We start from the raw sequence: 24,527 nt of genomic DNA on the forward strand, positions 1-24,527 counted from the left end.
GCTCATGGGAGCTAAAGGGTCTCCCTCCTTCAAAGCATTGCTTCTGCTTTATGTTCACCCTCCATAAATCTACATTCCCAAAGGGAAGCGTTCAGATGTTCTCCTTCTTTAGGTGGGTGTCTCCCTGCAACAAATTTTGCACTTGACTGGGGAGACTCCTGCTTTTGAACAGCTATTTGCTGCTTTCCTGGTTTCTTGTTTATGAGGAAAACATAAAAACGCATTCTGCACTTAAAGCCGTTCTGGTAACACTTTAAATTCTGTGCTTAAGGATTCATTTAATTAAAGATTGACTATGGCATAAACTGTAGGTTAATTAAATACCAATCAATTCATGTATAAAATAAATATAAAAGGGCTTTGACTCAGAACGTAAAATGAGTCTCCAAGAAGAGATACCCCTCTTCCATGCTGTGCAGCTGAAGAATGACTTCCCACTGCATCTGCCTGTCAAAATGCTGAAGTACCTGTGTAAAAGCTCTGTTGGTGGAAACAAGGCTCTGACTTGATGTGTTTAGAAGAGATTCACAGAACCTTTTCCATTGACCACTGGGATTTCAACCAGGTCATCACCATTACTTTGTTATGGTGTAATTGCACAAAACTCTAATTTAGGAAGGAGTAACTCTGAAGTGCTGTAGTTAATTTTTTCCAAATATTTTTTGACAAGGTCCCTAATCAAATCTTGTAGAATCAGTACCATGAGGGACATTAAATGAAGCCAGCTTGTCCAAAACTAATGGAAAGAGATGGCTTCTCATGAAACAAGTAGTTAAACTGCAGGAGGCTTTATCGTAGGGTGTTGCGTATGCTGAAATTTAGGAGGGCTCTGTGGAGGAGAGGAGTTTTGTAGGGTCTGGAAGAGGAGCCCAATGTGGGAGAAGCCCTGTGTGATTGTCCCAGCGCTGTGTTCCTCCCCGGGCCCCTGAGGATGTTCCAGGGCTTGGGTTGGACATTCTTACATTTAGGCTAATAAAAATAGAGTCTAAATACGTTGGTTTATTCAGGAAGAAAATTATTACTATAATTTTGAAATATTTTTAAGTACATGGTTCCATTAAAAGCACCACTGTTCTTTTATTTCCCATAAGCACCCTTATATCAACGCTTTCCCCAGTGAGAGGTGTCCGTCTCCTCCTTTCAAAACCTCTCTTACGTTGCTACAGCGCTGTCCCTCCCAGGAGCTCGAGGCACCTGCTCCGCGTGACAGGACTTATTAAAAGTATTTCTCCAGTTTTGCAGAAGGAGAAACGGGAGCTAAAACCAACCTCAACTCTTGTATTTGCTCCCTCCTCTTCCTCTTTCATTCTGTCTTTATGCCCTGGCTCCGAGCTGGCTGAGGACCGGAGCGAGGTGCCTGGTGATCCCTGGGTTGGAGCCAGCCAAAAGCTGAAAGCCCGCAGAGGTGAAGTCCTCCGAGCCCGATGCCACCCTGTTGCTTCCTGCTGGTATCGTGCCCGCCACGTGCATACAAGGTACGAGTTGCAAAACTGAAGTTGCAAGTTAATTGTTCTTGCTGCTGAAAGGCCTAGGTTAGTTGCTGTCATTACACTAATTTTTATACTGTCTGAGTGACCTTCATATCATATTAACGATTTTATATTATGTTAGCAAATTGCTCAGTGAGAGCTGCTAGTCTGATTGCATTCTGAAGGTCATTAATATGATATGAAAATCTTATTGTATTCTCTGCTTTCATATTTTATTAGTGATATGGAAAGCAATAAGGCGACTGATTTTTGCTGGGAGGTTCCCCAGGGAAACGGGCTCTACAGCAGTGGTGTCCCACATTGGCTCCTAATCCAATCTCAACGGGAAGTTCAATTTCCTCATCATTAATTATTTAGCTGTATTTAACTGCTGTAAATTCTCAGATTAATTTTTTTAACTGTTGAGTTTGATGACCTCTAAAGGCATTGGCATTAAGCAGTGCAATATGAAATATAGTTGCTTAATGCAAATAAAAGCTAACTCTTCCACGAGGATTTGTGCGAAGGCATAATAACAGCAAATTTAATTTTTCCGCTATAACAGTGAAGGCTTATTGTATTACCACCTTTGGTGCAGTTCAGTATCACAAAATGAAGGATGAAGGCAATTGTGGCTGTGCCGTTCCCTGAAGGTGAACCAGGCCAGGACTGGGGTGGGCGCAGGATGCTGGAGCTGTCCCATGGGTGTGCTGCTGGCCACCAGGCAGATTTTCCCTTCCGTGAACTTCCCGGTGCATTCGACTGCCGATCGACTGTGCTGGTACAGGGGAGAGTTAACATAAGTCAGGGCCCAGTTTGGGTTCCTAAAAAATTTTATTTCTCAACTAATGTAGGGCAATAAAGTCCTAATGAGTGTGTAGCGATAGGTTAAAATGTTATCAGTCACCTAAAGCAGCCAAATGTGAAGGCAATAACCTTTGGGCAATTTTTGTCTATTTAAATACGATGGAGCTTTAATCTTGAAGAAAGTTAGAAACAATGGAGACTTAATAGAAAGGAAAGGTCATCACTTGCGAAGACAAATGATTTTCTGAGTTAACAACGCACTACATTAAAATGACTTCAGCCGAAAGGATGACTTTGTTATTAAGCAGCAACAGTTATGTGCTTTATGCCTTAACAGCCTCGTGGCCCCTTAACTCACCCTTAAAATGACACATAACAGTGATTTATCGGATGTTACCAACAGCGATATTGAGTTAAAGGTAGCACTTGCCCTCCTGCGCAGACACCTTCCCCTCCTGGACGCGCTGCTGGAGGAGCGTTCGTGTCGCTGTCCTCATCCCTGTAAGACGCAGCAGCAGCATTTGTCAGAGAACAGGGAAGGATTTGTAAAGTTTCCTTACCGAGAAAAAGGCACCATAGAACCAAGTTTTCTGCTCCCCGTGCAAAGTTAAGAATTAAAAGCTGATAAAAAAGCAAGCCCATTGCTTTCTGCGTCTCTCCACCCACCCTCTCCAGGCCATGGAGGCTCAGCAGGCGAGGTGTGTTTCGGGTGCCAAGCCTCCACCTACAAGGCCAGATTTTTTTTTTGACCCTCCTGATCATTTTCTTCCAAAACCATATTGCTGGCATGTCTCAGAGCCAGGACACAGGAAAGATTTTATTTAAGTGTTAAGTGCTTTGATGACTTGTGTATGAGTTGAATCAGGCTTATGGTGTCCAAATGCTGATTTTTTTTTTTCCAACAAGATTTTTCCACCTAGTCCATTTTAATGATTGGTTTCCCCTTTTTTTCCTGCCACGATATGAGGCCGCTTCGCGTTCCTTGGCTTCAGTGACATGACGGCTGCAGCACAGGTGAGACGTAACACCTCAGGTGCTGGGGATGCACTTCCAAAACTAATTTATAATTATTTTGTTTGGTAGGAAGCGTTTGCAGGAGAGTTAGTGGAGCTTCCTGAAGCCTGGGGAAAATCCCATCGGGTTTCTCCAGGGCTCTGCGCAGCTCGGGGGCACAGCAAACAAAACGCATTATAAGCTCACTGGATTTCTGTGCAGAGGAATGTGGCCTGAATTTATAGCAAGTGGCACTGTGCAGCGGCCACTGGCCTGCCTAAAGTATTGAAAAGCAAAACCTAAACCAAACTGTGGGGCTGGATGAAAGTCTGAGCAAGCAGTGAGTTATAAAGCTCTAAATCTGACCTAAATAACATTGCGTACAGCTGATGCGGAGCTTGTGTGTCGTCCGCGCATCCGCAGCGAACAGATGTAACAAGCGTTATTATCGTGATTATTATTTTATTGTTGCAGTGCTGGCGGCCGTGCTGCAGGTGGCGATGCTGCACCGGGGCTGTGCAGCCCCGGCTCGGTAACATCAAGGCTGGAGTGGGACAGGAGCAAAGTTCTCTGGCCTCTGTGGGACAGGAACACGTCCTCCAGCCTCTCTTGGACATGAGCAAGTCCTCCGGCCTCTGCGCAGGAGAGGGGACCACATCTGGCATGGCACTGGTTAACGTTGCCTGAGACAACGGCCCGAAAGTACCGAAGGTAAGGCCCTGTGGACTAAGCTATATTTCATCGCAACCGGAGCCCTTTAACCAGCAAACTTGGTCTGGGAAAGTTTCCAAGTCAGACAATCTCTTGCGTTGCGGGGTGTGGGATCTCTCATGCTAGGAGCATCAAAGGAGTCTCGGGAGATGTTTGAAAAGAGGACAGGAGCCTGGGAGGGAGACTTCAAAATCCTGGCAAGTGTACAAATAAAATACACTTCGGTCTTAAATTAATGTAAAATATTATGAAACTGTCTCTCAGAGATTATTCCCAATGTGGAGTTAAAATACAAACATGCAAATAAAAAGAAAAAATCTGGCTGGTGTCCACAAAGAACAAGTGGTCTGGTTCCTAACCTCTGAATGACGACAGTTCTCCAAAAATCACCTCTTTGGGAAGATTCCACTTCACAGGTTTTTATCTGTTTTGTCAGTTTAAAAAAAAAAAAAAAGGCAAAAAAAAAAAAAAAGGCACTGCTTTGAAGTATCACAGGTATCTGAGAAAAACAAGAACTTGTCCTTTGACCTAGAGGGGCTTTGTTTAAAAAGTTTGTTTTTCCTTCCAGAAATTGGACACGTGTATGTTGCCAAGAATGGTCAGCTGGAGATTAATCACGCCTGAAAGATGCTCAAAAACCTGTTTTGGAGGACCTTGGGTATGCTTGGCCCGTTCTGCAGAAGGTGAGCATCTCCAGGAGGGCTTTCCTCTCGCTGGCACAAATCAGCACCCCTGGCTCTGATGCTGGAGGTGATGCTTCCCCTGGTAACGGCCACGCCAGCTCTGCCCAGGCTACCTCTGCTCTCCAGATCCACTCTGCTTTTTTGGCTGTTGCTGCTCCACACTTGTCGTGAATAGCAAAACTGAACCCTGAAAGCCAGCTCTCCCCAGCCAAGTTGGAGTGCAAAGTTGGGCTGTGTCTGTCAGGTAGCAAATAAAAAAGATAAAGCAACAGGACAAAGACAGACAGACCTGAGCAGAAAAGACATTAAAAGAAAAGATAATAATAATAATATTATTATTAATGACAAAATTTAATTAATTGGCTTCTAATGAATTTTATAAGCACCATAAAATTGCCATAGCAGCCTAATTGCCTTGCCTGCCTTGCCAACAGCCAATGAGGACACAAAGTGCTGTAATCCCCTTTATTTCGGCGTGGGAGGCAGCGATGAAGGGAGGTGCGCTGAGGTGCCGGGGGCTGCGCGGGCAGCTGCTGCCGACCCAGCTGCAGGTGGCACAGAGGTGGCCCGCAGCTGTCTGTCCGGCTGCCCCCAGTTGGTTTCCAGTGTGCTGTAATTCTGGAAGAAATGTGGAGAAGTTGCGGTTTTATTGCAGCTGCTTTCACTCTCTCCTTCAAACCCTCCAAGCTCGTATTGCCTTCCTGAAACAATTTCTTCTTAATGTAACAGCAGCACAGATTCTTTTGCACTTGCTTACTCTTCATAATAACCACACACTTACACTCCTCAGTGACTCGGGATGCAGAGATAACAGTTCCCAAAGCTGCAGGAGCATCTGTTCCTCTCTGCTGCTTGAATTCCTTCGGAAGAGCACCAAACAGGGAGGTGCTCGGTGACGGCGGGGTTCAGGTGGAGCTGCCTGCTGCGGGCTCTGCGTGGCCAAGCCCTGTGCTGCTCTTCGGGCGGCGCCACAGTCTCGCCTGAAGCAGTTCTTGAAGGAGCTGGTGCTTTTAATGTTTTATCATTATCATCCAGCACGGAAAATAAGCAGCAGGAATGCTAGTATAAGACTGGAAGGTATCCACCAGCTGTGCTCAGCAGTGAAAATTTTATCAGTGATTTTCTTTTCATTCCTTTTCTTTTTTTTTTTTCCTTTCTCCTTTTTTTTCCTGTTGTATCTCTGGCAAAACACTTCTGAAGCCCTTTGTTAAGGGAGACAGGACATTTAGGAACGCTCCAAACGTTTAAAGGCATCAACAACCAGAGTGACCCATCACTGCCCTGTGCAGCTGCAGCCCGTAATCACCTTCCTCATGGATGGAAACCCTTTGCTCCAGCCACCTACAATGTGTTTCTTACTTTGTGATTGCTAATGTGCACAAAATGATTGGGAAAAGTGGTTTTACTGACTGTAGGGGAAGATGGACTGTTTCTCCTGTGCTGTTTTTGGCAGTGCTACCACACACTTGCCATCGGTTCTGTAATGAGCCATTTGGATTTGTCCCTGTGAATCCCTCTCACTGAGGGATGGGAGAAGGGCTGCCACTGTGTGCTGGCTCTGTTTTCAGGAGTTAGTCCTTTCTTTCCTAAAAATGGTAAGCAAGTGAGATGACATCATCATTTGCCATAATCTTATTGATTGCTATAATCTTATTAACATTTCATCTCATCCCATAATTTCTGAAGACAAAAACAAATTGCCGTTTCGGGCAATATGGGTTCTGTATGGTACAGCAAAAATTCTTCAGCTGTTATTGCATGGAGTTTTGCTGCTGACTTCTCTGTCTTTAAGTATTCATATTTCTTCCATTCATAACAAACATGTTCTTTCAGTGTACATCTTTGTCAGGAAGATGATGAGGACCAATTAAAAGCATCTAAACATAACCAAAAAAGGGGAAAAATACACCGTGTGAGCAAACCTAACGCTTTTCCTGCTTCATTAGAATTTAATGAAGAAATGCTCAGTGCCCAACAGGGCAATCCTAATTCATTATGTCTTGTGAATTCTCATTAAGCATATGTACGGTGACTTCTAGAAAACAGCTCACTTTAAGTTCTGTTGTCCATTACGCTGGCTGATAGCTCTGTCGTCCATTGCTCTTAAATGCTGATAATAGGAGAAAGCCATGCAAGTTTTATTTCTGTAATTAATTTTCACTGTTTAGTTCCTGGCTAATTTCCAGCGTTGCTCTGGTGGTGGCTGAATCAGAATCTGTGCACGGGAGAGGTTAGGGCTGCTCTGGCGATGCTCTGAGAAGAGGATGGGCCCCATCGCGCCTCCCCACGCCTGCACAAGGTTTCCTCTCCCCAGCCCAAGGAATCGCCTCGGACTGAGTGAGCTCTGCCACTTCGTTATGTGGGGAAAAGCTCATTATGCATGTAAATGGTGTAAACTGAAGGACCAGTTTGGGCCCAGTATCTGGGTGCTTATAGGAGTTGTCTGGTGCTGTCCGGGAGGTATAATGCTTTGCGCAGCTTTCCACCACTCTCGGGTGAACACTTCTAAAGGAGGCATGTGCCAGAAAACATGATATTACTAAATGTTTCTGACTTATTATTTAGCTTCAGGCAACGTTTAAAAGCTGCTTAATCACTCACAGCTATATTTGAGTTGTATTATTGTAAGTGGCAAAGGAGATACTCATTCCTATATTTCTTCGCAGTTATTAACGCTCTCATTTTTTACCTTTATTACTCAAAGTGGTTAATAGCTCTGAAACAAGGAATCTTTAGGGGTGTCACAGTCGAGAAAGGCTGGTTCTGTTACAGCTGCTTTCCAGAGATCTTTTTTCCCCTGCTCCTTGCAGTCTGGCTCTGTCAGCATGCGAGGAACCTGTTACAAGCCTTTTGCCCGTAGGCTGCTGTGTGGCGGACGCCAGCCCCAGCCACATCCCCAGTGCTGCTCTGTCGGTGACTCCACGTCGCAGGGACACGAGCACTCTTGGCCTGACCTTCCCAAGCACACGTGCCTGCCGGCCACCCCCTGCTTCGCTTAGCACAGGTGAGACAGCGCTTGATAGCATCCTGATGTCTTGGTGAAACTCTGCCCCAAAGGGTTTCCCGATTTGGGAGAGGGGCAGGTGGCGGGGACTTGGGGGGTCAAGGGACCTTTTATAATAGTCACTAAAATTAAATCCATACTCAACATTATTTATCATAGAAAAGCCTTTTGGGTGTCTGAAGAGATCTCTCTTCAGGTTCCTCACAAATTTTCTCAGCAGATAATCTTCCTGATAATCTCGTGTTTCCTAATTCCCTTAGGAAGATGATGCCAGCCTGCAGAAGCTCTGACTGTATCCTTTACAAGCTAACTTGAAGTCAGTTAATATTTTCGCAGTGGTGATAGCTGTCGAAACAAAGTGCTCTTTGGTGCATGTAAAGTAATCTGCGTATCCAATCTGAAATCTGTGTGAGTAATTAGAAAGTTGATCCAAAGCCGAAGTTAATGGGTGTCTCTCGATCAGCCTCAGGGGCTCTCCCCCCGCTCCCCACCACGATGGCACCGCAGGGGAGAGCCCCCCGGGGTGGCGGAGCCATGTGCCCACACGGTGGCCGGTACTGCCCGGGTGTCACCCTCAGCTTAATGCACTTTCCTGCTCCAAACCACATCTGCTTTCCCAAGACGTGCGTATTTTCTCAGGTTTTTATTGCTTCATACTGGATTTTATTTTCCTTATAGAGGTGAAAATAAATGTAGTAAATCTCTCTATAAAAGTGGAGCGTATTTGTTGGTGTCTTTTAACCTATTGGCTGCTCTAGAAATGCCCTTAACGCACATTCTTGCTCCCTGATGCCTCTGTACAGTTAAGCATTAGAAATTACTCATTATTTGTGTCATTCCAATGACAAATCTCTGCTATAATGAGTTTTTATCCTTTTAAAACAAAATAACTTTTATTAATTCCCTGAATTAATAATCGAAGGCTTGACTTTCAAGGGGGGGGAGGTGTTTGTTGTGATTAACAGCATGCATTCACTGTGCTTCACCTAACTTTGCTAAATCTTAGCAATGATGTGGGGTCAGTTTCACTGTTATTAATAGTAATGATAATTATATCTTTTGGAAGCCGTCAGAAAAGTATCTTTTGTACAAGTCAGAGCAGTGTAAACAGACTGTACAGGCAGGCACTACCCTTTCCATCAATAGGTAAACAATCTTTGTTAAGCTCATCTTGATAGTCTTATTTTGTTGCCACATTTTAATTACTCATCCTGTCTGTTTATATTCCGTTGCGTTTTGCTGAAGATACAAGCTTTAAAAATCATTGGTATTTAGGAAAATCCAAAGCTGGGGTGATGCATGCTCAGGTGCTAATTTATTTACATCAATTAATTTCAGGCCCCTGATGTAAACCAATTAGTATTCAACACTTAATGGAGTCATTATCTGTCAGATTAGCTTTTAGAAATGCTTGTCACTGCTACAGGACCAGGCAGCAGAACTTTGCTAATAAAACTAGCAGAATTAATGGAGTGAACAGCATAGATAATGACTTAATGTGGAACATACAGTATAGAAAAGAGACTGAACAACTGTCTTCAAGAAATGAAGATATCATTGAGCTAGCTACTTTATTCCAAAAATGAGCTTAGGCAGTGCTCTTCAGAAACATCAAAGGTGTCTAGCTAAGCCTTTGCAAAGTTATGTTTCTTAATAAATAATTTTCAACCTTCGTGCCCTCACAAACGCACAATCTGCCTCTGGAGCTCGATGTGGCATGCAGATAAGTGCTTCAGATGGCACCACCCCCCCGTAACTGGAAGCCGTTACTCCCAAAGCACGGAGTCCCTGGCAGGGACAACATCCACGTTACTGAACGGCTTCCGTGGTGTCACCTCGCAGCAGCGTGGGTGCCACCTCTCTAGGCGAGACCTGCTTTGTGCAACGCACTTATCGCCCAGCCTCAGGGCTGTGGGACGCTGCAGAATAAATCATATTTGAGAAAGCCATCCAGGAGATTAAATTCTATAGGGAAGCAAGACTGACATCGGACCCGCAGTAATCTGGTGAGATCTGCAAGGAGCAATAAACCTCCAAAAAGCTTTGCTACGGCTATGTAGGTTTTCAGAAGCTTTCCTCATGGGCGGAAGATGACTGTATTTTGTGTCGTCTTGTTCTCCTAAGCTGTTACCTCTTTTGTGTTTCACTGAGGAAACCTTTGCAAATCCTTTCTTTGTGGTTTGTAGCCAGCCTGGTTATTCCCACACGTCAGTGACAGAAAGCAACGTGCTCCGTGTCAGGCGTGGTCCTCGCTCGGGGGACAATCACACAACTGGATTCCAATACAAGCTTTTGGAGAAGAATACAAGTGCTGTTGAAAATTATACATAGTGTATTTGCGTAGTAATTTCCATGACTTATACTTTACCAGGAACCATGGCACGTACTGGCACGTGAGCTCATGATAAGGGTGACCTCGCTGGCTGAGGGGACAGTCCTATGCCTTTGCTCTCATGTATTCTCCTTTCAGAGATACAGATTGATGTGGGGACTCTGTGGCCAGTTTCTTGTCTTTGGGAGGCAAATCTTCTATAACTGAGCTCCATCGTTTCACTTCCAAGGAGGCTTTTGACTGGTAAAAATTTCTGAAATCATTTTATTTAATTAATCTCTTGTTTAACAATGATGAAACTCAGGGAAAGTGAAAGGCAATGAATGTGAAAGCATCACAAGACATTTTATGAAGCTAACACATAATTATGTATGTTCCATGTAACACGTGGAACTCCTTGCCCAAAGAGGTCAGCAGGGTTTAGGCTGTGGGAGAAGCCAAAGAAAGACTGGGCATAGATTTGAGTCATGAATATGTTCCTAATTGCGTGGGGAATTCCTTTGGAGTAGAGATATTTATGACTGCGTTTGAAGAAAAGTCGCTATAGCTGACTATGTAAGCCGAGGTGACAACGTCTGTATTCCCTGGTGCCTTTGCTTTCAGATGTTTCCTTGTCACAGTACCAAAGTTTGAATTCCACCATACAATAAGAAGGAATAAATGATATTACTGTGTTATTTACTTTTCTTAGTATAGCTTATAGTCTCTTGCCAGTTTTCTTCCTGTGCTGCTCACTTGAGCCTGAATGATCTCTTGTTCTTGTCAAGCAACCAGATTAGTTTTTATAGTTTTAGGTTATGCACCATTTAGGTAACACTATGGGATAGCTGTCTTCAACCTTGGAGATGATGCCATGTCAGATATTTTTTAAGTCTCCCTCCTTGAAGAAACTGCACCTTATACATGTAGCCTATCACTGTATGGATGTTGTAGGTGAGCACTGATGGCCATATGTAAGTAATTAACTGCTGACTATATTTTTTTCAGCATTGGCCCTCCTGGTTCTCAATACTGATTTTACACACACACACAGAGGGACTGTTTATGGGGCAAAATCAACATGTACGTTTGGTTTTCCTCATGGCACATGGTTGATGAGCAATAGGTGACTGTGCAGCTCCCCCTCCAGAAGAATTGCCTTGCTTCAGCTCTGCTGCTCAAGAAACTTGCTCTCCTACAGCCCCTAACATTTCCTTCCAAGAGCGTCCTTGGGAGAAGAGAGACTTTTTTTTTTCCCCTCCATCTTTTGGTGATGTTAAACTTTCCCTAATTTTCAATATTTAAAACCAAACAAAACAACAACAAAAGCACTTGGTGAAAGATGGATGTAAGGTAACCTTTCCCTATCACATCCAGCCCCCACGAAGCCATGAACAGTTGCTATATGAGCACCCATGTGACAGCGGTTTCAGAAATATCGGTGACAGAGAATATTTGCAGATTTATTTTTTCAGTAATTGCAGCAGAAAATCCTTGGCTGTGTGACTTTCTCTTTCAGCTGCTTATCTACATGATCCCTGGAGCGGGAGAGCTTGGACCACAAGGAGTGAGGTGTGTTGGCAGCCAGCCTCCAGGAGGTACCAGTGGCAAAAGAGGGAAGTCCTGGGCATTTTGGTAAATAGGGCAGGAGTTTTCGGGGTGGAGGGCTGAAAGCCACAGAATCTGTATTGCTTTCGTGAGCAAGATGGAGGCATGAGAAACAAGCTGATTTCATGGACTTTGGGCTCAGCTGAACACCATTTTAGTATCTGTAAAGAAATTTAAACCCAGATTAACCTCAACTAGACTCAGATTTCATTGTGAACATTTTTTACAGCTGTTCAGAGTTTTCTGGTGTTCCAAAGAAAATTAATTCTGGTATTAATAATTTGTTTCTTCAAAGAGTATATCCATATGGCTATCAAGACAGTTTATATTTCCATAATTGAAATCATATATGACTGCTGCAGGATCCGTGAAAGGGTTTTGGAGATTTTGTTTTGTGTATTTTTTTTTCCTACTACATTACTTAGCCTTTATTTGTCAGTCTAAGTAGTTGCTGGTCATACTTCGAAACCGGTGATACGACCCTGCTGCTGTGCTTTGTGAATGCACAATACGAGGTGTCGCGATTCAGATCCTGCTTTGTGGTCCTACCTGCTGGAGATGCCCCCTTTGAAAGGAGAGGAAATTGCTTTTGGATAACATCGCTATCCCGTCACAGCTGGTATTGGCTGGTGCAGATACGTGTTTACATTTTGCTTTGAAAATGTAAACACTAATTAAGCATTAATGTTAATGGGTCCTGGTTCTGGCAGGCTGGAGGCAGGGCTCTGCTTCTGGCTCTGCCCTGGCTGCAGTCCATGTCACCCCACTCGCTATCTGTGTTTCCTGGCACAAAATAAGGATAATTATTTCTCCTTTTCCAAAGAGGGAGGGAAGGGACACCGGGGAGGGTCATGTAAGGACAAAATATTGTGTTGTTGTGAATAAAACTGAAACACCAGCCCTATGAAAGAGGTGGGAGCGGTCTGTTGTCCCCAGGTTCCCGAGCAGAGGGGCCGGGATGCAAGCCCCGAGCCCCTGGAGCGAGGCAGCGCTCAGAGAGAAAAAATCCTTCACCTTTCCTGCTCTCGCTTCCTGCACCCAAACTCAGCTTTCCTATGCAGTTTATTGTGAAAAACTCTATAGAAGGCCATAGCGTGAGTGTAAGAGGCATTGAGCAGTTTTTGGCGTAGTGGAAGCAAACCAGCATCCAGTCCTGCTGCGGCGTAGCCAGTCCAGATTTCAGTTTTAATTTTCTCTATAAAAGACTTCGTTATCTGTGCTCCTAATGTGTTCCCTTTCCATGTAGCACCGCGGAGTGAAATGGTCACCGTGGTGCCACCGCTGTTGTCTGGTCCTGGCATGGTTTTAGCCATGGCTGATTCAGGTCTTTGCTGGCAGATTTCACATTTGCCTTTGGATGGCTTCGGCACGCCTGCGAGAAGCAAACAGCAGCTATTCTAATTAGGCGAGCGTAATTTCTCACAAACGGGTCCTTTCCCTTTGTGAGCCCATAGATCTGCAAAAAAGCATAAAAGAGCACTGACTGTCGCCTCCTTTCAGCCCTTCCACTGATGAGGAGTGTTGCTACACCTAATAAATTAAAGGACACAAAGTTAATGAATTTTTCATTCGAACTCACAGCTAGGTATGGATTAGCGAGGCTGACGTTACTGAAGAGCTCAGAGTTACTGAAGAGCTCAGAATTAGGAAGGGTCTTACAGGGACATTTTCCTCCGTACTGAAATCTTTTCATTCACCTTTTCAAGCATTATCTTGCTCTGTAGAAAGAGCTCTTTTCACAACGTATAGCCTGTGGGGTCTGCTTTCTGTCCGCAGCATAAATGTGATCATTCATTTTGTTTGTCTAATGGATAAAAATAAAGGGCAACGTGAATGACATTCAGACAGCCCCTCTACTGAAAGAGAAGGGATTCAGATGATCTGGAGCAGTACTCTGGAACAGACCTTCATTAAGCATAAATGGTCCCAGTTCCTCTAAGTTCCAGTTTACACCATTTACACCAGCTGAATGTCTACTCTCCTCCCCCTTGAGGAGTGATGTGAGCTGCAGAAGGCTTGGGCTTAGAAATAAAACTACAATCAATTTATTAAAAAAAAAAAAAGTTAATGTCCAAGGGCCTGTTCTATTTAGAATTATTTTCCTCAATTTCAAAGGATTGTGGTTGTTTTCCATGCGCAAACTGAGTTCTGTCTGAAGCTTCTGCTTCCCAAAGTGGCTTCAGTGGGAACCAGCACATGCTGCTTCCCTACGAACAGCTGCATTCCGAACCATTTTGCATTCCTATTTTTGGGGTACAAATTATGTCCTTTGGTTTTAATACTTGCTTGCCTTTTGATGCCCTGTAATAGTTTCGTTAAAAGGGTGAATCAAAACAAAACAAAGCAACCCCACCCCCTCCAAAACAAAAAATGAAAACCAACCAAAAAACCACCCTGGTAATTTCCCCAGGCTCCTGCAGAGCCCCTGCTGCCCACAACGTGTGGTTTTGCAGCCAGGGCAGCCCAGCCATCTGGGGAAAAAGGGAAAAGTCAGGATGGGGGCAGAGCAGGGAGGGCAGCAGGATGGAGGTGATGGGGACGGCTGCCTGCAGCAATTTGGTTATGGAAACTCTTCCCAGAGATCTGTTGCTTGGTCTGGGAGAGGGTTTGGGACTCTAGATGATATTGGACAATGTTCTTAAATACAAAAACGAACAGCGACAAAAATAATCAACAAAAAAAATGCCAGTTTCTGATCTTTTAACAAGTTAAAAAACATAAACCCCATAGATGGTGATGAACATTAATTGGTTCTTCGGATTTGACTACACTTGCATCTATCAAGTGGGAGCATTTTGAAGACTTTGGGGATGGAGGAAGGTAGACCTAGAGAGAAATATTTCTCTAAAGATTTATTTTAATTAAATTCCTCTGTGGTACACTATATGGTCTGATGATATAACTAGCTTTAGTGGCGAGGGAGAAAGTTCCCTCTAGCAGACATAAGGCCAAGGGGAATGCATTTGCTGCAGGCTGATAGAGAAACACAGACATTGCGCTTGTGTTTAAATAGTTGTGCTATTTTACCAATACTGAAAAGTATTTGCCATTGAGCACCTTCTCAAAACTTCATCTGGACACAGCAGAAAATGTTTTTTTCCCATTTTTTAAGGCTTCTGTCCTTTTAATCATAAAGTATAAACCAGCATTACTAGAATGGAGGAAAAAGCTGTACATGGGACAGAGGAGACAGATAAAGCCAAGGTTTGCCGTGTGCTTATCCTCTCTAAGGGCTGGGGAACTCGTGTTTCAGACAGGAACTGGCTTTCACTCTCCGGCTCGTAATGCCCCTCGTGGCGTTACACAAATAAGAGCCTGAGGGCTTAAAAGATGCAATCCCCAACCCTCTCTCTGCTTCCCATGGTCCCAGAGCAGAACTCCGGTAATTTGTACTAGAAACCTTCAAGTCCCCAAATTTGGGTGCAGAAATTAAATTAGGCAAGGATGAAAAAAAAAAAAAAAGAAAATCTAATTGTAAATTATGTATCAGAGATTAAGATTTCTGTGCTTGTAGATGTGGTTACCTTTTCATTTTAGCTTTTTTTTTTTTTTCCTGATGTGAGAAGAAAGTTATTGAGATCTGTTGATAGGCATCAGCACGTCAGCATGGGCTGGGAGTGATATTCCAGTGTGTGCTTCTCTTGTTAAAATATTTTCCAAGTGCTGCTGGTTTCCTCTTTTCCAAAGATGACTGCTCTTGCTGAGCATCCCTGTGGGTTTTTTTCAGTTTTTTTTTATTTAATGAATATAACTTTGTGGATCAGACAGAATTTCAGTGTATACATTTGTGTTATGGCACTCACTAATCTGTCTAGGCTGATTTGCAACTCAAATACTAAGAAAATATAATTATGAATGTACTTCTTAATGGAACCAAAACAGATTTCAGAGGGTATATTCACAGACAGCCAACAGTTTTGCATCGTAAATGTGCTGTGTTTCTTCTTATTTTCTCTATTCATTATTACACTTGCAAACAATTCATTATTGATAATTAATATTAATTTCATACACTTAATTGACAGTATTACCAGGGGGTGAGTAGATCAGCTTCCCAGTATTAAATAATTTTTACCAATTTGTACTGCTCAGCTTGCTGCTTTGCTGATTTCCCAGTTGCTTCATCTCTTCTGCATCTACACGCAGACACAGGGGGAATCAGAGCAGTTCAAAATCAATAGATCAGCAGCGAGAGCAAGAGAAATATGCGCGTTTGCTGTGTGACCATGCGTCTCCGACGGAAGAGCTCTGAGACTCGGAATATTTGATCACACGTCCACGTGATCCATCTTGCCACTGGAACACCAGATGTTTGCACAATATATTGCTCAGATGCATTGCATAGATGTTAAGCACCGTTAAGAAAGTACAATTTTTGTCTAATCATAAGCTTGTCGGCTCAGTTCGGCAGCTCTTCGTTTTAGGACCCCGCTGTATTCTCTTTATTGCTTCGATTCATGCCGGTATATTTGCAGATTTGCTATGGGAACGCGTTACGTTAATACTTTCAGCCTCAAAAAGGATGGCAAAAATTAATGGTCAGCCTGCATTTCTCTGTGGAAGAGCTCAGAGACCCTAAAATATGTTTTCAGAAAAAATTATTTGTGCTATAGAACCGAGCCCAAATACTCTCCTTTGAGCATAGGAAGGAGTGGTAATTTTGCTTGTTTTCAACAAGCCATTTGGAAAAACTCTGACTTTGGGATTTTATTTTCCCTTTTAAAATTCCCACTGCCCTTCCGCAACATCCCCTGCCCCAATTAAAGGTTTTCCTCACTTTTATTTCTTGTGGGGAGGCTGCCCTCTGGGCAACCTCCCATCTCGCAGGCTGTGGTGCTCCTGTTTTCCTCCCTCTCGGTCTCCTCTTCCTCCTCGCTGGGTTTGGCAGAGCCCGAGGTGTTTCTGCTGCCCCAAAGGGCAATCGGGGCTTGTCATCGCGGGGCTGGGCTGCCACCCACGGAGCCGCCTCGCGCGGGGCAGCTGCTCCGGGGAACCTGGCCCTAATTGGAAATCTCATGACATTTCAACACGGTAGGCAAACGACGGGTGCGGGCCAAGAAATAACGTTGAATTCCCGCGACCGGGTTCACACGGCTGTGAAGTCTTGTGGGACTGACTTTCTCAGAACGTCTGGTTTTCATAAAGCACTCGTGACGTCAGGCTTGCGATGGCCCGTCTCAGCACGCGCCTTTCCTCGCGCAGCCGCCTCGTTCTGTGTCCTCTGCTCCTGTGTCGCGACACCTCGGTCCTTGCTGGGGCTGGCACAGGAGTTAGCTTTAAATCAGGCACTTCTGTGTAAGTAATGCTAATCCTGTTGTTGTGCCGACACCGTTTTTTTTAATCCCTTGCCATATAGAATACTTTATGCACATAGTTTTTTAATACTCTATTATAAAACAAATAAAAAAGCGTTAGTGCTCCAGCAGAACATAGAACAAATAGCAATGGCATCGTTATATTTGATGTCTTGTTTCTACTTCTTTCGTGTACTCGTAATAACTGCTACTTAAATGACCTGTTATTTTCATTACCAATTATGAGATCAAAAGTGATTTTAAAATGGAAAAATAGTTCAATTTTCCTGAGCAATCTCTTTGAGGTAATACTAGGACATAATCCATTTACTGATTTTGCATGTTTTATTTTCATGGCTGCTTTCAAGCAGGAACTACTTCAGGGAAGTTCATGCTTTGAGGTGCTCAGGAGAACACGAGATATTTTTTCATTGGGAGTATTTTTGCTTCCTGGATTGGTATCTTCATCACTTACAACTGGCAAAAAGGGACATTATTTTTATTCTTTTCCCAGGAGAGTTTATGTGCAAATACAGCAATTCGCGGTGACAGAAGTTTTACAGGGTGTGGGATGAGACCTTATGAGGTTGCTCGGATCCCCAGGTCCCTAGGCAGCAAGACCCTGCTGTGCTGTGTGCTTCATCTTTAGCGAAGAGGTGTCGGGGTTGGTTCCCGTTCAGTGAAATACTGTTTTTCAAGGTTTTACCATTTCTGAATGCACTCAAACTTTTCTTAGAAGTTCGTTGACAACAATGTCCCTGTCCTTAAAGAATTCAGTGGGATCACCACTGTGAAGCTGAACGTTAGCAAGAGGTTTTTTAAGCATGATGCCCAGCAAGTAAAAAGTTGAATTTTAGAGGAAAGGACGCTTGCGCTTCTATGATTTTGTCTATGTATTGTTTTGATACATGGAGAGCTGCTATAAACTAGCATGATTGAGTTCATGCTGATGGTTTCCTTACACAATACAACTACTTGGAGTTTTTCAAGACCCACAACTTGGTGGGTAAATCCCTTCCCCTTCATCCTATATGTGGGTTCAGGGCACCACTGGGGTGGTTGTTATTTGTTCTGTAACACATCCAAACGTTGGTAAGCCTATTTGACTGAGGATTAGCAGTAGGTGTTCTTCATTTGTTTTCTCAGTCACCGGGCACACTGTGCTGTTTCTGAAGGGTTAGTTAAGCAGAATACTGCTTCCCCTTTTGGGGACCATCCTAAAAATGTCTTTGTGTAACTTATTGGCCAACTGTCTTTTCATTTGACAACCCCCTGTTGGTCTCTTTTGCCCTCTACTCTGCTGCTCTTCTACGCGTCCACAGTCCCCCACTGCTCGCTCTGCAGTTTGGTGTGGTTCCTTTCCTCCCAGCTTTGGTTATTTCAGACTTGAATTTGTTTCCTGCTAGCTCACTCCCATTCTGACTGCACTTTTTCCAAGTTTCCATCACCTTTCCAGGAACTGTCCGTCACTGGGAAGTCTGCAGTTGGCAAGGGGCACCAAGCCAGCACTCTTATTTCTTGGTGCAACCAAGGACCCTGGACCTTATGACACAGAGTGGCTTATGACACAGAGTGAAATTAAGTTGTGATATATTTAGAACAGATACAAAGAAAAAAAAAAAAACCGAAAAAAACCATATGCATAGTGTTTAACTGGCCTGTAAACCCTGCTGTCGTGTAGAAGTGAAATGGATAGCCGCAGTGGTGGGAACAGGAGCGGTGTCCCTCCTGTGTGTCAGGAGTCTCTAAGAAGGTTGGTTTTTATTATTATTTTTTCTTCCACATTTTAGCTTAACAACTCTGAGGGCAGAAGGAAACGTGAAGTCTCTGTGTAGGTTTCTGCTGGAGCACGCGCTGCGGGTCCATGCTGGAGATGTAGATGTAGATGCTGGGTGAGGCGGGTCACTGGGATGTTGTGCGCGGCCATTTGGTGGTGGTGGCGTCGTCTGTGTCACGTTGGTGGCATCGTCTGTGTCACATGGGTGGTGTCATCTCTTCCTTTCTGGCTGCTTCAAAGGGGAGAATTAATACCGTGCTGTTGTTGTGGTCTCATTACAAATTTTGCCTTGAGAATGGCTTCATGCTTTGCCATTTTCTGTTCTCGTTACAGTGTTTGTTATGAGAATGAGATATCATAATTTTAATGCCCAGTATAGCCTGTGAAAGACTATAAACATTTAATAGACTCATAAACATAGGCTTTAACCTTTTCAATATTCGGCGGTCTGATTGGCCCCCGCTGCACTGCATCCCCACAGGTTACCGCTGCGAGCACGAGGGATGGCCGCAGCGAGTGAATCAAGCAGTAGAAATCCCGGAAAGGTCAGAGCGGCGCAGTTTACTATTATCTTCCTTAGGATATATGAGGCGTTACAACCCTGATACCGCGTTTCTGGGGCTTGGGCTGGGGCAAGAGGGAGAAATGGCCTGCCGTAAATCTGTTCCGAGGACAATCGTCGTACCGTGGCTGGAGGCGAGCACCTCCTGAACCCATCTCCCGTATGGCCGGGCTGGTGCCTGCCCTCCTCGCCCCGCTTCCCGGCTGGTCCCACAGCCGGCATGCACAAGAGGTGGCGGCAGCTCCCAACAGATTGCTCCTGGCTTTTCCTTTGCATCAGGAGAGAGGGAACCCGCCCCCTCCAAGACATTTTTGCAAAAATGGTTGTTTGGTGTTATTGCACTTCACGTGCTTTATTTGGCATAAAAGAGCAGAAGGGATTCTGTAATCGGTGGTGAAGAATGTCAAAGAGGTGTACACGGCGAGACTGAGACTCCAGACATGGTGTAACTGGAAATGATCTGACATTTGTGGGCAGCACAGTGAGCGGCTACGACATAGCAGGCAACGCAGGCTTTAGTTTTTAATCTGCCCTGAGGATGACTGCAACAGGCACTCTCTTTTGCTGAGTTGGGTTTAAATTGCTTTCTGTGCACTTGCATGTTTTTGTGGTAAACCATTTGCAGTCACGAGTGTGTGTATTCACTTCTCCCCAGATCCTGTTACAGACAGATTTTCTTAGGCTGTTCTACAGCCTTACCATCGTATGGATACTATATGGTAGTATAACTTATGCCATTACTTTTTCAATTAAAAAATTACCATGGCTATATAATTTGGGGCGCATTGTACTCTCTCTCTGCTGTGGTTATGAGAAATTTTGGATGCCTGAGCAGGGCAGGATTTGGAAGCTGCGTTCGTATTCGCAAGGTGCCGCGTTGTTCCTGCGTTCTTGTTGGGTCGCTGCAGGAGTGCCCGCGGTGCCGCTGAAAAGCAGATCTGTACAGCAGGATTCGACCCCGCAAAATCTGCATTCGGACTGAGCTCCCGCGGCTGGGTTGTTTCCTTCCTGAGATGCTATATCAAAGGTAATAAAGTTTTAAATCAATAGAGTCTAAACATATGCAGAGCTATAATCTTCCTGTAGGTTTAGTAATCCCCCATGACATTTACAGGACAGTTTCTGCAAGCTGGAAATTCTAGCACTGAATTAGCATTTCTTAGCTCTGAAAGACCGGCTGTGTTCGTACAATGTGTGCGAAGCCAGGAGCAGCAAAGTATAACAAACTAACGTTTCAACGGCATTTGTAATTCTGTGATAGCAGCTCCATTTTCAGGAGCCAGAAGAAAAGCTTGTGGCTAATTTTTCCCGCCTGCAAGTGTGTTTTTTGTCGGGATTTTGACTTTACTTCCCCCCCCCTCCAGCACGGAGCCTTGCAGAAGCCCCGTGCCACGAAAGCCCCAGGTTTGCCACAGCAATTGCATGGAATTTGTGCTGCGGAGCCCGACTCCCAGCACCTGCTGGGAGGCTTTCAATCTGGTTTAACTAGATCACAAGTTCCTAACTGTAGATATATGTAACAGAGGCTAATCCCATAATCTGGACAGAGCTACAAGCCCTGAATGGGGAGGCCTGCCCCACGGCTCGTGTTACCTCCGTGTGCACTCCAGCTGACACGGCAGGAAGAGTTCAGGCGTTGCCATTCGCCCCGCTGCACTTTATGGTTAATCAGATCCGCGGGCTGATTTGTATTTATTTATTTATTCGTCTTCCCAAAGTCGGCAGATAAATATGCAAAACAAAACTTCATGCCTCGGCCAAAAAGGAAAAGAGCTGCAGCACAAAAATGGCGTTTCTACGCTGGGTAAATATTATTTGTACTCGAGGTGCAGAGTCAAGGACTGGCATCATTTAAAAAGAAAAATGCAGGGGCAAAAGAATGGCGTCGCATTTTCGGTCCCTTAATAGTAACCAACAGTGGCGAGAAAGGCTGCTGCCTGCCTTCGAACAATCACTGCTAGAAATATTCGCGTTTTTAAAAATCCTTGTGCAGAAGCAGACTTCTCAGTGCCGTTTTAGCACTGCTCTGTGCCGCCACTTTCTGGTATAAAATTGATCAGGGAGAGCGCGAGGCTGCGGAGCCAGAACCCAGCAATCGATAATACAGTCAAACGCGAGCCAGCAGAAATGATATTTACCATTAGCTTCTTAACTTCTTGTGGCAGGCTCTTACCAATGACGCTCTCTTGCCCCCGTGCGCTCCCAGGATTTAACGCCGGGTTACCGATGTAACAGAGGACCTGGTCCTACCCGTGGCCAGCAGCCGGCAACGTCACCCACGGGTCACAGGTACAAGCTTAAACCAAGGTACCATGCACCTCACCACCACGTAAGAGGGTAGCTTGCCCTGCTTTCCAAAATCTTCAAAAACTCACCCCAAACTCCGTTTGGGACAAGATTTCACATATGCACCGTTGGAGCAGAAGTAGAAGTCTTGCTTTCTTTTCATCATATTAAACCAAAAGTTATTTAGTTTGGCCCTCTCCATATCTTACAGTGTTAACAAAAATAGATGCTTATTGCTTTAATACCGGTTCTGATTTGGAAATTATTTACCATTTATACTTTGTACACTGTAATTGCTTTTGATTCTTCAGAATATATATAATGGAAACCAGCTGAAAGACTGTGGTTTAAAAATGGGCTCTTGCACATTTGAAGTAAATTTTATCCTGCAATCAGTCATAAAGATCTTAACTGCAGCTATCACATATCCTAAATATGTAATTGCTGTGGAGCCTTTCTGGTCTATTGGTTACAGGACACTGGTTTAGGAAAAGGGGAAAGCAAGTGCAAACGTGGGCCTGACCTCTGCTTTCAGGGGTACTCGGCAGGATCGCTCACCTGCCTAGGATCTTGGTTTCTAGGACGGGGTCTTGGAGTTGGGTTGTGCGAAGACGCAAATGAGTAACTTCGTTTGCATGGCTGGTCTCCCGAAAGTAAAGGGAAGCCGCCCTGGTGAGTGAAACGATGAATTGTGTCTGGGGACCGGACCCTCGGCCGAAGGGCTGCAGCGCGGACCCCCTCCAAAGCTGCTTGCTGCCTGGCTGCTGGGGAAGGATTTGGGTTTGAACCCTACCTCCATTTGGGTGCGGGGCTGTCCTAAAAATCAGCCGTGTTTTGGCACGCCAGTGCAGGGCCCAATGTGGCCAGATGTTGTGGTCTGCTCTGCCTGAAGCTATAAAATTACTGCTTAAAAACAAAGAAGGAAAAACTCCCAACTACTTTCTTTTGAAGGATTTTGAAAGCCTCTTGGTCAAGTGCAGTCTAGGTATGGATTTACTGGTCCCTGTGGTGCGTGCATGGTGGTAAGGACTGCTATAACGTCAGCCAGCATCTCTGCTTGCTTTTAGTACTTTTGCTTTCAGGTGAACACCCTTGTATTGTCCTGGCCTTCTTTAAAGGGGAGGAGAGCACGGCTTGAGAATTTTTGAAAATTAAATACGAAGGAAGCCTCCAGTTCTCTTCTGTTTGAATAACTTAAAAAGCAAAGGAGATGCAGCCTCAAAAAGTGTTAAAGATGCTTAACGCCCTCCGCCAAAATCACAAGAGCAGTGCAATTCATCGCTACCAGAGAAATGCATTCCTCCAGCCCTTTCTTCTGCAGGAGCGTGTGAGGTGTCTCCGTACGGAAGCAGTATCTCCATTGGTGTGACCGGCTGCAGGCACGCGTCATAAATCCTGGCCGTGCCAGGGCCGTGCCGGGGGGCACACCATGACCAGGGGCCCCGGGCTTGGAGGAGAGCTGGCCGAGGAGCTGCTGTAAGCCCAGGGCTTCCCAGCCAGAGCTGGGCTCCTCGCGGTGGCAGGCAGCTTCCCAAAGCCTGGATGTGCACCTTCTGGATTTACTCTATCATAACTAAGACCTAATTTGGAATCTGTCCTTCTCATGCTTATTCCCCCGGGCTTCCTTCCGCCCCCTCTTGGTTTATTTATTTATTTTTAATGATTTCCTGAATTCAGAAGAATCCCTGGTCCTTGAGAGCGAAGCCAAGGCTTCTTTCGCACCTGGTGCCTTGGGTGCTGTGCCTTGGGTGCTGTGCCTTGGGTGCTGTGCGGGGGCAGCACCCTCCGGCCTCCCGCGCACATGGCGTGCGGTGGGCAGCGAAGACAACAGTGATGTGTACTTAACATTAGGTGGCACAAAAGAGTTTCCTTTTGCTCGCAGGAATACTGAAGTGCGGGGGAATAATGAAGGGAGAATTTCCTTCTCTTCGTTTAAATGCCGTCCTCCTTCCCGATTTTCCTGGCTTTCGAGTAGTCTTTGGAGCACTTCTGCCGATAAACTTTATTTCTTCGTTCAGCGCGTCTCTTTTGTCTCTTGATGAGGTTCGTCGGAAAATAACGCAAAACGACCCCGCGCTTGCTGTAGTTGCATTTACGGAGCGGCCGAAGGGCTCTGGAAGGGGCTCATTTCAGCGAACCGCCGTCCGTCCGGGCCCACGGCGGCTGTAAGGGCTTTTACCTCCGAGGGCCCCGGGCATCCCGAGCCGTGCGGCCGCCGCGGCTGCCTTGGGCTGCGGCTTTTCCTCGGCTCCGTAGCGGCTGCGGCCGGTGGCGCTGAGCTGGCGGCGCGGCACACGCTGCTCGGGGCTCGTTTGTTTTGTTTCTGGAGCCGGCTGCGAAATGGGGGTGTTGGGGGGGGGGGGGGGGGGGCTGTTATTTCCTTCTCCTCCCGTTTTAACCCTTTTTGCCCTAGCTGCGGCTTGGCGTCCCAGGCGGGGACGAGCAGCAGCATCCCCTCGCGGAGCGGAGAGCGGCAGGGCCAAAAGGTGCCCCCCCGGCACCGCCGGGGCCGGCCTGGAGCAGCCGCAGCCTCCGGGGGCTGCCCGCGGCCCCCACCGCCCCCCGAGCCCCCCCCCCCCCCCCCCACCAAGCGGTGCCGGCTGCGGCGCTCGCCCGGCCCCGGTGCTCGGGGCCGAACCCCAAAGCGTGGCCCCATTGTTCGGGGCCCCGCTGCCCCTCCTCGGGGGGGGGGGGGGGGGCTGTGCCGGGGGCGGCCCCCCCCGGGCATTGTGCGCCCTGCCCCGGCCGGGCCGTGCCGCCCATTGTTCCTCCGGGCCGCCCGGGGGGGGGGGGGGGGGCCGGGGGCGAAGCAGCCGCGGCCCCGCCGTAACCCGCCCCCGGCGGCTGGGGGGGGGGCGAGGAACAAAAGGCAAACCCCCCCCCCGAGCCCCGCCGAGGAGATGGCGAGGAGCGGGGGGGGGGGGGGTTCCCCGGGGGGGTCCCGCGGCCCCGGCAGGTGCGGGGAGGGGCAGGGGGGGTGCGGGGGGGGGGGGGGGGATGCGAGGCCGGGGCGACCCCCGCC

At 46.1% G+C, this 24,527-nt stretch overlaps 1 long non-coding RNA gene across 4 annotated transcripts; it reads left to right on the top strand.

Moving 5' to 3' along the window:
* Positions 1–419: 419 nt before the first annotated feature.
* On the top strand, positions 420–17,748 carry LOC106042975 (uncharacterized). 4 transcript variants are annotated; one of them, XR_010834695.1, is made up of 9 exons: positions 420–1,475; positions 3,244–3,290; positions 3,744–3,980; positions 4,549–4,663; positions 6,832–7,045; positions 7,524–7,667; positions 7,928–7,959; positions 10,039–10,242; positions 11,498–17,748. It is a non-coding gene; the product is annotated as an uncharacterized lncRNA (long non-coding RNA). The 4 variants fall into 4 exon arrangements; XR_010834696.1 differs by lacking the exon at positions 420–1,475 and having other exon boundaries at positions 3,024–3,290; positions 10,039–10,060; positions 10,138–10,242; XR_007169294.2 differs by lacking the exon at positions 420–1,475 and having other exon boundaries at positions 3,024–3,290.
* Positions 17,749–24,527: the final 6,779 nt, after the last annotated feature.

Source organism: Anser cygnoides, chromosome 13, assembly GCF_040182565.1.
Source record: "Anser cygnoides isolate HZ-2024a breed goose chromosome 13, Taihu_goose_T2T_genome, whole genome shotgun sequence".
Classification (NCBI taxonomy): domain Eukaryota; kingdom Metazoa; phylum Chordata; class Aves; order Anseriformes; family Anatidae; genus Anser; species Anser cygnoides.